At 37.8% G+C, this 13,578-nt stretch overlaps 1 protein-coding gene across 1 annotated transcript in view; it reads right to left on the bottom strand.

Annotated features, from left to right (window-relative positions):
* The window catches only part of AFF4 (ALF transcription elongation factor 4), a gene marked incomplete at its 3' end in the record, with an annotated part of 75,655 nt that extends 64,664 nt beyond the window's left edge, over positions 1-10,991 (bottom strand). The window contains exon 1 of the mRNA XM_079702637.1: positions 10,719-10,991. The remainder of the gene's footprint in view (positions 1-10,718) is intronic.
* Between the last annotated feature and the right edge of the window lie 2,587 nt (positions 10,992-13,578).

Here is a 13,578-nt window from a genome sequence, read left to right as displayed (position 1 = left end):
CACTACGCTGTACACCTGAAACTAACACAATATTGTAAATCAACTATACTTAAAAACAAAAGAAAAATCTCTGAATCCACAGAATAATAGCAAAGAATAAAATTAAAAGACAAATAAGTCAGGGAGCAAATGTACTTCTTCATAGAAGAATGCCAACTAATAAATGTAGGAGAAATGAAAGAATTAAAAAATCTCTTTTCTGCAGCCACTAAAGTAATAATTGAGGCAAAAAACATCAATGGATGCTAAAACCATTGGGTAAAAATTTGGGAGGCAATGGAATATTCAGTATCACCCCCACAGAATATCAAGTATAAAGAAAAAAATCTTTGAAGTAGAGAAGTAAACACTACCCATAATCAAGTGATCAGACTTAACATATCAATAATGGGGCAAACTGACATCATGTGCCTTCCAATGTGATGCACTAAAGACATAGCACCACCTCAGTATTCTACCTGCTAAAAATATTTAATCTGAATCTAATCACAAGTAAGCAGACAAACCTAAACTGAGAAACATTCTACAAAACTGGCCTGGACTCTTCAAACAATGTCAGAGAACAAAAGGAGAGACAGACAGGGGCAGGCACTGGAGATTATGTCTATATTCTACATTCAAGATGACACAACAGGACTTCCCTGGTGACACAGTGGTTAAGAATCCGCCTGCCAATGCAGGGACACGGGTTCAATTCTGGGTCCAGGAAGATCCCACATGCCGCGGAGCAACTAAGCCCGTGAGCCACAACTACTAAGCCCACATGCCACAACTACTGAAGCCTGTGCACCTAGAGCCCATGCTCTGCAACAAGAGAAGCCACCACAATGAGAAGCCTATGCACTGCAACAAAGAGTAGCCCCCGCTCGCCACAACTAGAGAAAGCCCGCGTGCAGCAATGAAGACCCAGCGCAGCCATAAATAAATAAATAAATAGATAGATAGATAGATAGATAGATAGACAGACAGACACAACTAAATGCAATGCATGATCCTTCATACCCCAGACCCTGGATCTGAGGAGGAAAAAATGGTTGTGAAGGTCATTAATGGAAGACTTGGGAAAATTTTAATATGAATGGTATTTCAGATAATCATAGCAATGTGATAACTGTATTTGTTTATGCAGGAGAAAATCTTTGATTCTTATCCAGGACATACACAACACACAGGCAAAATGTCATCATGTTTGCCAACTCTCAAATGGTTCAATGACCACTGGAATATATATTTATTATGTATAGATAGCATGTATATAGATAGTATGTGTGTGGAGGGTGGGAGAGACAGACAGACAGACAGAGAGGGATGGATAAAGGAAGGAGGGAAAGACAGAGGGTGAGGGAGGGAAAGAGTCAGGAAGAGAAGGAAGAGTAGCAGCAGCAGTAATTAAATGTTCGCAGGAAAAATGTTAATCTAGGTGAAGGGTATACATATGTATATTATACTTCTCTTATAGGTGTGAGATTTTTCAAAATAAAAGATGGAAGGATAAGAGTGATAAAATTTATATATTAGAGCACTATGGGTGCTTTCCAACATTTTTCAGCCTTGGGATTTACCATCAAACTGTCTCTTCTCTAGGGCTTAAAGTATTTCTCTCATGACTAAGGTGCACCCCTGTCTCCAAATTCACACCGATATCCAATTCTCCTCAACTCCTCCTCTGTGTCACAATTTATTACATTTCAGAAAGAAATTACATTTATTACACTGCTAGGAGGGGACAACATCCACATGCCAAGCTCAGCTCCCTAAAGTAAATGGGCATCCAGAATTTATCTAAAGCAAGATTTAATGTTTATTATTAAGTTTACTATTAACTTAATATGCAACAAGCATCTATTAAATACTTAGCATTGGGGAGAGAACAAGAAGAATTGGCCACACTAGATTAAAACTTACTATAAGCCATCACCATTATCAAAATAGTATGGTAGTGCACAGAAATGAACAAACTGATCAGTGAAACAGAGGGAAGAAATAAACCCAAAGATATATGGGATTTTAATAGTTAACAAAACCAATTCAATAATAAAATGTTTGGGGACTTCCCTGGTGGTCCAGTGGGTAAGACTCCTCACTCCCAATGCAAGGGGGTCAGGGTTCAATCCCTGGTCAGGGAACTAGATCCCATATAAATGCCGCAACTAAGAGTCAGCATGCTGCAACTAAAAGATCCTGCATGCCACAACTAAGACCCGGACCAGCCTAAATAAATAAATAAATAAAATTTAAAATAAATAAATAAATAATTTAAATAAATGTTTTATTTAATAACAGTTAAAAACTACATACTTTTCTAAGATGACGGTTATAAAATGGTGAAGACATTTCAAACTCAGCCAGAAAAAAGACAAATCCTTCAGCCCAGTAACCTCACTTGTGGGACTATATTCCACAGAATTAAAAGCACAGCCATAAGCTATGAAGATGTTTACTGCAGCACTGTTTTTAGTGGTAAAACAATTTAAAATAACTGAATGCCCAAGAAAAAAGAAATGCTTAAATAAACCATTGTTTTTTAAAACAAATGAGGTAGATCACTGCCAGTTACCTTGGAGGAATTTCCATAAATGCCGTTTTGTGAGGAAAAGTAGATGCAACACAATGTATGCCATATGACTGATGACCTCGTTATTTCTTTAGGGTAAACTCAGAAGTAGAATTGTTAGGTGTTGAGTATATAGAAAGAATGAGATACAACTAACTCAACTAACAGCAAAATATGCCAACTACTATTCTCATAAGCTAAACACAAGAAAACTGAAATCTGAATATCCAGTTTTCACACATAATATGAAGGATGTCTATTTAGGTAAATCTTCTTTCTTGACCCTAGTAAATATTTTGGCTGTTCTTGTAAATGTTAATAAGGAACAGTCTTCCACTTTTGCATTTTCCAACAGAGATAAACCTTTCTAAAAAAACTTTTATTGAAATATAGTTATTTACAACATTGTGTTAGTTTCAGGTATACAGCAAAGGGATTCAGTTATACACATATATATGTATATATTCAGATTCCTTTCCATTATGGGTTACTACAAGATACTGAGTATAGTTCCCTGTGCTATACAGTGGGTCCTTGCTGGTTACCTATTTTATATATAGTAGTGTGTATATTTTAAACCCAAACTCCTAATTTATCCCTCCCCGCTTTCCCCTCTGGTAACCATAAGTTTGTTTCTATGTCTGTGAGTCTATTTCTGTTTTGTAAATAAGTTCATTTGTATCATTTTTTTTAGATTCCACATATAAGCAATATCATATGATATTTGTCTTTCTCTGATGACTTACTTTACTTAGTATGATAATCTCTAGGTCCATCCATGTTGCTGCAAATGGCATTATTTCATTCTTTCTGATGGCTGAGTAATATTTCATTGTGTATATATACCACATCATCTTTATTCATTCATCTGTTGATGGACACTTAGGTTGCTTTCATGTGCTGGCTACTGTAAATAGTTCTGCTATGAACACTGGGGTGTATGTATCTTTTTGAATTATAATTTTCTCCAGATATATGCCTAGGAGTGGGATCGCTGGATCATATAGTAACTCTGTTTTTAGTTTTTTTAAGGAACCTCCATACTGTTCTTCATAGTGGCTACACCAATTTACATTCCCACCAACAGTGTAGAGGGTTCCTTTTTCAAAAGAGATAAACCTTGATGGGTCTGTTTTTCCAACTACACAAGTAATACTCGCTCTTTGCTCAAAAACTCTAATATGATTAACATAAAGTAGAAAGCAGAAGTCACCAATAGTTTCAGGGAAGTGAAACTTCCCTTTAATATTGCAAAGAGTCACACATTAGTCGTGTAGAAAACTGTTACACATACAGTTCTTATTTCATTTAATAAGTAATGAACATAGTTCCATATCAATACATATGAATTTTCATTCTTTGATTGACTGCATAGTATTCATTTAACCAGAAAGCCCGATAGTTAGGTTGTATCCGGAATTTAGTATGATAAACATTATAATGATTGTGTGTGTGTGTGTGCACGTGTGCGCCAGCACACTATTTCAGTTTCAGATAAATTTCTCCACGTGAAATTGCTGAGTCAAAGGATATATGCTATACCACTTTAACGTATATCACTAAACTGCTTTTCGAAAAGATTGTGTTAATTGACAGCGCCCCAAAGGAGTATGAAACTGCCCTTTAACCATGCCATTTCCAATCCCAGGCATTATGAGTCTTTTTTAATCGTGCCACCAATCTAAGAAGTAAAAAAAAAAATTATTCCAACGTTATTTGTTTATTTCATTCATTCAACAAATACATGAGCCTATTTACTATGTCTAGGTACTGTCTTAGGAGCCAGAGATAAAACGGAGAATGACTCACGGTCTTTGACCTTATAAAGCTCATAGTCAACTGCTTTCTAGTCAATTTCTCCGATAGTTAAACCACACATCTTTTTCATGTCCTACTTAGCCATTCATATTTCTTCTCTTGTGAACTGCCTATTTACATCTTTTGCCCATTTTTCTATTAAAGTGATAGTCTTTTGATTATGTAATAACTAGGCTTTCCCAACCTGCCCTATATCTTAGCTGAGGAATATAAGGTTAGGACTAAATTTTATGCTAAACTGCATACTAATTCTACTGACCACCTCCTTCAAGTCGTCTGCCTCCTCTTTCAGGACCACTCCCAAACTACGGGAAGGCCATGCCTAAACTCTCCTCAATCTAAGATGCAAACTTCACACTGTGGTTTTCAAAGTTTGTCAATACTCTCTCCAAGTCTCTTGATTTGCTTCTGGCTGGTTCTTTTTTTTTTTTTTTTAATTTATTTGTTTGGCTACGCCTGGGTCTTAGTTGCAGCACGTGGGATGTTCAGTTGCGGTATGTGGGATCTAGGTCCCTGACCAGGGATCGAACTCGGGCCCCCTGCATTGAGAGCATGGAGTCTTAGCCACTGGACCACGAGGGAAGTCCCTCTGGTTGGCTTTTTGACTTTTAACTTTCACCTTGATCTGCAACTGTTTAGCCTCTCTGGAGTTTTCCATTCTTTATTTCTGTGGTCTAACTAAAATCAATCTAAATAAATAACTTTAAATGTCTATACTACAGATAATGTGCTATCTGTATCTTTACTTCTCAGTTACCTAGTATCCGAAGAGACTAAAAGTGAATTATACTATGGACTACATGGGATTGAGGTACTAAAGGAAGGAAAGGGTTGCTTTGATAGGCAGCCTCTGCTACCCATTGCAGTTATTCTAAGTCTTATCCACCCACTACTAGCAGCTCTGTCCAAGTGAAACTGCATTTATAGCGGAACTGGACAAATTTGAAAGCGGTTATTTCTCAGTCATTTATATTTCTCTGAAGATCCTTAGGACCTCCTGGGGAGAAACCAGAAGGAAATGAGAGAGAGGTTAAGAATACCAATCTCAGGGAATTTCCTGGCAGTCCAGTGGTTAGCACTCGGCACTTTCACTGCCGGAGCCCAGGTTCAATCCCTGATCCAGAAAGACCCTGCAAGCCATGCAGCAAAGTCAAAAAAGCAAAGAAAAAAAGAGAACAGCAATCTCAGAAGAGCATCAAAAATAACTCAGAGCATATGGTACATGTGCAGTAACTATCTACTGGAAGAATATTTGGGGGAAAAAGGGATGTCCTCCCTTATTTCTCCATATCAATATCAAAGAGGCTAAGGTATTAATTTGCAAAATGACCCTCTATTTCCTAATACACAGTTCTTCAAATTGTAGTGATTCAGGTGGTTTAGTTATAAGCAAAGACTATTGGATAATCTTGATGTAGAGTGGTATCCTTGCTAATAAAAACTCTCAAACGTAAAACATCTAGTAACCAAAAACCAATACAGGCAATTACCTCTTTATTAACTTCTTAAATACCTTAACAAAGTAACATAACTTCCAAACTTCAATTGAGCTGTAAACAGCTGAGGCACCATAATTTTATAAATGGGACAATTAGGGATACCTGATGTTTAGTTGTGATTATATAACATACTAGACATGATTTAGGCAAATAATCTCCCTAAACCTCAGTTTTGTCTTTTATAAAATGTCCATACTAATCTGACGGTAAGGATTAGATGAGAGAACTATCTGAATGTACTTGAGTATTTAACACTATACAAGAATAAAGGGGGGACTTCCCTGGTGGCACAGTGGTTAAGAATCCACCTGCCAATGCAGGGGACACAGATTCGATCCCTGGTCCAGGAAGATCCCACGTGCCACAGAACAAATAAATGAAATGAAAAAAATAAAAATAAAATAAAATGAATAAAGGGGCAGTCCAGTGGTTAGGACTTGGCACTCTCACTGCTGGGGTCCCAGGTTCGATCCTTGGTCAGGGAACAAAGATCCCACAAGCCACATGGTGCACCCACCCCCGCCACCATAAAAAGAGTAAAGGGTAAAACAAAGAATGAAGAGTGACTGTAAATGGACACAACAGATCTTTTTAGGGTGCTGAAAATGTTCTGCAATTACATTGTGGTGATAGTTGCACACTCATAAACTGATTAAGAATCACTGAATTGTACACTTAAAAACAAGTGAATTTTATGGAATGCAAATTATTCCTCAATAAAGCTGTTTTTGAAAAGAGAATAAAGAAACCTTATCTTTGTCAACTTTTCCTTTATCTTCATGACCTTATTAATGGGCTTCAGACCAGTGCATTCCTTTAAGTAATTCATGCTCCCAACCTTCTGCTTAAACTGCCTGTTTCCCTATCAGAAACGACTGAGGTCTCATATCATTAAAACAATCTGATGTTATTCAAGAGATAAAGGATATGAGTAGAACAAATATTAGTCTCTCAGGTTTTGATACACTAAATTGAACAACACTGTAATAATTCAGCTAGATCTAACAGATATGGAACACTCAACAAAAGCAGAATACACATTCTTCTCAAGTGCTCATGGAACATTCTCCAGGATAGACTGTATGTAAGGCCATAAAACAAGTCTAAATAAACCTAAAAGGACTGAAATCACACCAAGTATGTTTTTGGATCACAATGGGATGAAATTAGAAATCAAGAGCAGAAGAAAATTGAGAAATTCACAAATATATAGAAGTTAAACAATATACTCCTAAATAACCAGTTGGTCAAAGAAGGAATCACAAGAGGAAGGAAACCCTTTAAGATAATAAAAACAAAACCCCATACCAAAACTTATGAGATGCAGCTAAAGCTGTGCTTAAAGGGAAATGTATAACTACAAACACTGTTATTAAGCAAGGAGAAAGATTTCAAATCAGTCGTAAGAAACTAAAAAAATTAAAAGTCAACTAAACCAAATGCGAGCAGAAGGGAGGAAATAAATGAAGATTAGAGTGGAAATAAAAGAGAATAGAAAAATAATACCGAAAACTAGCAAAACCAAAAATTGGTTCTTTGAAAAGATTAAGAAAATTGAAAAACCTTTAGTTATAATGGCCAAAACAGAGAGAGAACTCAAATTACTAAAAGCAGGAATGAAGAGAGGACAATATTACCAACCTTACAGAAATAAAAAGGATTATAAGGGAATATGATGAAAAGCTGTATGCAAAGTAGATAACCTAGATGGAATGGACAAAATTCCTAAAAAGACACCAAATTCCATAATTCAAGAAGTAACAGGGGGACTTCCCTGGTGACGCAGTGGTTAAGAATCCGCCTGCCAATGCAGGGGACACGGGTTCGAACCCTGATCCAGGAAGATCCCACACGCCGTGGAGCAACTAAGCCCGTGTGCCACAACTACCGAAGCCTGTGCGCCTAGAGCCTATGCTTCGCAACAAGAGAAGCCACCACAACGAGAAGCCCACGCACTGCAACGAAGAGCAGCCCCTGCTCACTGCAACTAGACAGAGCCCACACGCAGCAACAAAGACCCAATCCAGCCATAAATAAATAAATAAATAAATAAATTTAGGGGGAAAAAAAAGTAACAGGAAGCCTGAATAGACCCATAACAAGTAAAGAGACTGAATTAGTAGTCCAAAAACTGCCTATAAATAAAAGCTCAGAACTGCATGGCTTCATTGCTGAATTCTAACGAACGTTTAAAGAATTAACACTAATCCTTCACAAACTCTTCCCAAACAATGGAAAGGAGGAAACTCCTTCCAATTCATTTTGTAAGGGCAATAGTACCCTGATATGAAAACCAGACAAAGACATTACAACAAAAAAACCTATAGATCAATAAAAAGCTTATTATATATACATAAAAATCCTCAACAAAATATTAACAAACCAAATCCAGCAATATTACAAAGGATTATACACCATGACTAAGTGAGGAATGCAGGATTGGCTTAACATCCAAAAATCAATTAAAGTAATACACCATAACAATAGAATATAGGACAAAAACCAAATGACCATCTCAACAGACGGACAAAATGCATCTGACAAGTTGCGACATTCCTTCTTGACAAAAACACTCAACAAACTATGAATAAAAGAGAAGGGGGCTTCCCTGGTGGCACAGTGGTTGAGAGTCCTCCTGCCGATGCAGGAGACACGGGTTCGAACCCTGGTCCAGGAAGACCCCACATGCCGCGGAGCGGCTAGGCCCGTGAGCCATGGTCGCTGAGCCTGCACGTTCGGAGCCTGTGCTCTGCAACGGGAGAGGCCACAACAGTGAGAGGCCCGCGTACCACAAAAAAAAAAAAAAAGAGAGAGAAGGGAATTTCCTCAAGCTAATAAAGTGCATCTACAAGGAAAACACAGCTATCATATTTAATGGTGAGGTACTGAATACTTTTCCCCTAAGATCAAGAACAAGACAAGGATGTCCTTTCACCATTTCTATTCAATACTGTATGGAGAGTCTAGTCAGTCAATTAGGCAAGAAATAGAAATAAAAGATATCTTAGCTGGAAAGGAAAAGTAAAATGATGATGTTGTACATAGAAAACCATGAAGAATCCACTGAAAATCTGTTAGAGCTAATAAACAAGTTCAACGAGGTTGCAGGATACAAGATTGATACACACACAAAAAAGGATTGTATTTCTGTACAGTAGCAATAAACAAACCAAAATGAAATTAAGAAAATATTTCCATTTACAATATCATCAAAAGGAATAAAATACTTAGAAAAAAATTTAACAGAAGAACAGCAACATTTACACTCTGAAAACTATAAAACATTACTGAAAGTAATTAAAAGACCTAAATAAATGGAAACAATCCTATTCACGGAATGGAAAATTTATTAAGATGAAAATACTCCCTTAATTGATCTACAGTTTCTACAGAATCCCTATCAATATCCCAGCTGACTTCTTCACAGAAATTGACAAGTTGATACTAAAATTCACATGGAAATTCAAAGGATCCAGAACAGTCAAAACAACCTTGCAAAAGAACAAAGCTGGAAGACACACACTTCCCAATTTCAAAACTTACTACAAACCTATAGATCAAGAAAAGAGAACTGGGAGTCCAGAAATCTACCTCACTTTTTTTTTTCCTGGCCGCATCACGCCTCATGCGGCATTGTAGTTCCCTGACCAGGGGTCGAACCCACACTCCCTGCAGTGGAAGCAGAGTCTTAACCACTGGACCACCAGGGAACTCCCTATACCTCACATTTGTAACAGATTTTCCACAAGAATGCCAAGACAAACAACTCAGTCAAAAAATGGGAAAAGGGGGCTTCCCTGGTGGCGCAGTGGTTGAGAGTCCGCCTGCCGATTCAGGGGACGCGGGTTCGTGCCCCGGTCTGGGAGGATCCCACATGCCGTGGAGCGGCTGGGCCTGTGAGCCATGGCCGCTGAGCCTGCGCGTCCGGAGCCTGTGCTCCGGAACGGGAGAGGCCACGGCAGTGAGGGGTCCGCGTACCGCAAAAAAAAAAAAAAAAAAAGGGAAAACGATTTGAATAAGTTTTTCTCCAAGGAAAATATACAAATGGCCGATAAACACATGAAAAGATGCTCAACCACATTAGTCATTAGGGAAATGCAAATCAAAACTAAGAGATACAACATCACACCCATCAGGATGGCTATTCTCAACAAATTAAAATTTAAAAAAACAAACAAAAAACAAGTGTTGGCAAGAATATGGAGAAATTAGAATCCTTGTGCAGTGCTGGTAAAAATGTAAAATGGTGCAGCTGCTGTGGAAAACAGTTTGATGGTCACTCTAAGAGTATAACATAGAATTACCATATGACCCAGCTATTATACTCTTATGTATATATGGCCAATGAAAGCAGGAACTCCAACAGGTAGTTGTCCACACCATGTTCATAGCACCATTATCCACAACAGTCAAGAGGTGGAAGCAACCCAAGTGTTCACCAACAGATGAATGGACAAACAAAATGTATGTGGTATACACATAAAAGAAATATAATTCAGCCTTTAAAAGGAATGAAATTCTGACACATGGATGAAGCAGTCACTTACATGAGGTATGCAGAAAAGGCAAACTGACACAGAGATACAAAGTAGAGAAAAAAGAAAAAAAAAAAAAAAAAAAGAAAGAATGGTAGTTGCAAGGGGCTGGGCATAAGAGGGAATAGGGAATTATCGTTTAATGGGTATGGAACTTCTGTTTGGGATGATGAAAAAGTTCTGGAAATGGACAATGGTGATGGTTGCACAACACTGTGAATGTAAATAATGGCACTGAATTGTACATTTAAAATGACTGAAATGATAAATTTTGTTATGCATATATTACAATAAAAAAATTACAGTACTCACAGTTCAAAAAAAAGTGTGCATTCCCAATGAACCAGAAATTCATCTCCTATAATCCTTTTAATAAAAACATGTATTAGTTTTATAACCTTTTAAAATTTAAAATTTCAAAAATAGTTTAAAGAGTAAAATGTGACCTTTAACTTGACCCTTTCAAGTGTTCAGAACCTGTTACAATGGTTTTTTTTCAATTAGTATCTTAGAACTATCCTACTGAAAAACGAAGCCATTCAGCTACCAGAGTATTAAATGATTTACACTCCAAAAGTCAAAATGAGACTTAAGCTAAGATTTCAATTATTTTAGAATCCAGTTTATTACAACTGCTATTAAACTATAACTTTAAAATACACTATCTTAAAGCAAAAAGCCTTATAGGTAGAGAAATCCCTCTTGGCCTCATTTGGCAGGATTTCTCTACCCATGAGAGTCTGAAGAGGTCAGTTCCTACAAGGTAGGCAAACAGAGGTTGTACACCTGGAGATCAAAGCCAACAATAACAAAACATCAGGTCCCAAAATGGTATTTTGCATAAAAGGACCTTTCACCCAAAATTAGTCATGAGATTTCTATAGCCTTCAGGTTTAAAATAACATAGTAAAGGGACTTCCCTGGCAGTCCAGTGGTTAGGGCTCTGTGCTTCCAGTGGGGCTGGGGGGTGGGGAGGTTGTTTGATCCCAGTTGGGGAACTAAGATCCCACGTGCTGTGCTGCGTGACCAAGAAAAAAAAAAAGGTAGTAAAAAACATGAAAGCAAAGATAATTCCATACCGTTTTTGCTTTCTTCATCATATCTTTATACATTATCTAATTTCTCATAATCATGTTTCATGAATCACTTTCAACTAGGCCCTCAAAGTTTCCCGGAAATTTACTATCCTTCTCTGACAAATGCTCTTTCCTATTCCTCACAAGTATTTTCATGGAGTTCTATGACTCTTCCTCCTAGCTTCCATTCCACAAATGACCTTATCTTACTGGACAAAGATTACAAAGATTAAAGACCAGAGAGAAATCAACTATCAACTTTCAAACTATTAACACTGCATCCATTCTCTTCTTTCCTCTGTCTAAAAAAGAAAAAGCATCTCTCTATCAAAGAACAATTATGCCCATTTTGCTATCTTCTCCCAGACCTTTATCAGTTACTGCCTTCTCTCCAGCAACTTCAACTTTTCTCTCTTTAATGAATCCCTTCCATCATCATTCAAACATATTCTTCTTAAAAAAAAAAAAAAGTCTTCCCTGATCCCATAGACCTCTCCAGCTCTCACTCTATCCCTCCTCTATTCTCCTTCACAGCCAAAAGGACTCTTGGTGATTCCCCACTCTCTCTGCAACCATTTGTTTGATAAAAAGGACCCAAAAAGGTGTAAGGAGCAATATAGTAAATACTTGTGTTACCCATGAACCGCCTTGGGAAATACAGCATTGCCAATATAGTGGAAGGCTACTGTGTACCCCTCCTGGATCACATCTCCTGTGCTCCCTTCCCCTACAAGAGATAGCCACTATTCTGATTTTGGTGTTAATCATTCTCATAGATTTCTTTATACTTTTACTATATATGTATGTATCCCTAAATAAGACATTGAATTGTTCTGCATATTTTTCAACCTTTAAAAAGGGTACACTTTAAAGACTCTGAGCCTTTTAAATTCTCAGCATTATGTTGAGGTTAATCCATCATGATACATGTTGCGGTAGTTCATTTGTTTTCACTACTGTGTATCCACACAATTTACTTATCCACTCTCCAGATGATGGATATTTAGGTAGTTTCCCCTTTCTCTGCCATTACAAACGATGCTGTAATGATTTTTTTTAATATAAATTTACTTTATTTATTTACTTGTTTAATTTATTTATGGCTGTGTTGGGTCTTTGTTGCTGTGCACGGGCTTTCTCTAGTTGCAGAGAGCAGGGGCTACTCTTCGTTGCGGTACACGGGCTTCTCATTATGGTGGCTTCTCTTGTTGCAGAGCATGGGCTCTAGGCATGCGGGCTTCAGTAGTTGTGGCACATGGGCTCAGTAGTTGTGGCTTGTGGGCTCTAGAGCGCAGACTCAGTAGTTGTGGTGCACGGGCTTAGTTGCTCCACGGCATGTGGGATCTTCCCGGACCAGGGCTCGAACCCTTGTCCCCTACATTGGCAGGCGGATTCTTAACCACTATGCCACCAGGGAAGTCCCTGTAATGATCATTTTTATACACTTCTCTTTGTACCAGTGAGTGAGAGTTTTCCTGGAAGAGACACCTACAAGTGGAATTGCTAGGTTGCAGGGAATGAGCATCTTCAATTTTAATTGATATACACAAACTGCTTTCCAAAATACATCCAATCACTATTCCACATTGTTTCCAACCTTCCAACATTGTTTCCAACCTTCCAACATTGTTTCCAACTTCCCACACTCCACTCCTTTGCCAAGATCACACTGATTTGCAAGTTGCTAAATTCAACAGACACTATCATTTTAGTTGACCTACTGTTCAACATACTCAGCCACTAATGGCTCCTTAATATACTTTTGGCTTCTATAACCCCAGCCCTCCCAGCTTTCCTAGCACCTCTGGCTTCTCCCATTCTATCTACCAGACTTCTTAAAAATTGGTGCTCCTCTGCACTCAGCTGTGGGCCTTATTCAGACTCCGATTAAGTCTTTATTCAGACTCTGATTAAATCTACATTCTTTCCCTACATTCTCATGGCTTAAAATACCATCTATATGTCTATACTACAAATACCAAAATATACTCCACATCAAGCCTGTCTGATCATGTCCTTTGACTGAGGAATATCAATCTTAATACATCCAAAATTGATTTCTTGATCTCTTTTCCCTACCGCCAACAACTTCTGCT

The sequence above is a fragment of the Hyperoodon ampullatus genome (genome assembly GCF_949752795.1).
Source record: "Hyperoodon ampullatus genome assembly, chromosome: 4".
NCBI lineage: Eukaryota > Metazoa > Chordata > Mammalia > Artiodactyla > Ziphiidae > Hyperoodon > Hyperoodon ampullatus.
This window is presented reverse-complemented; position numbering and strand designations above follow the sequence as displayed.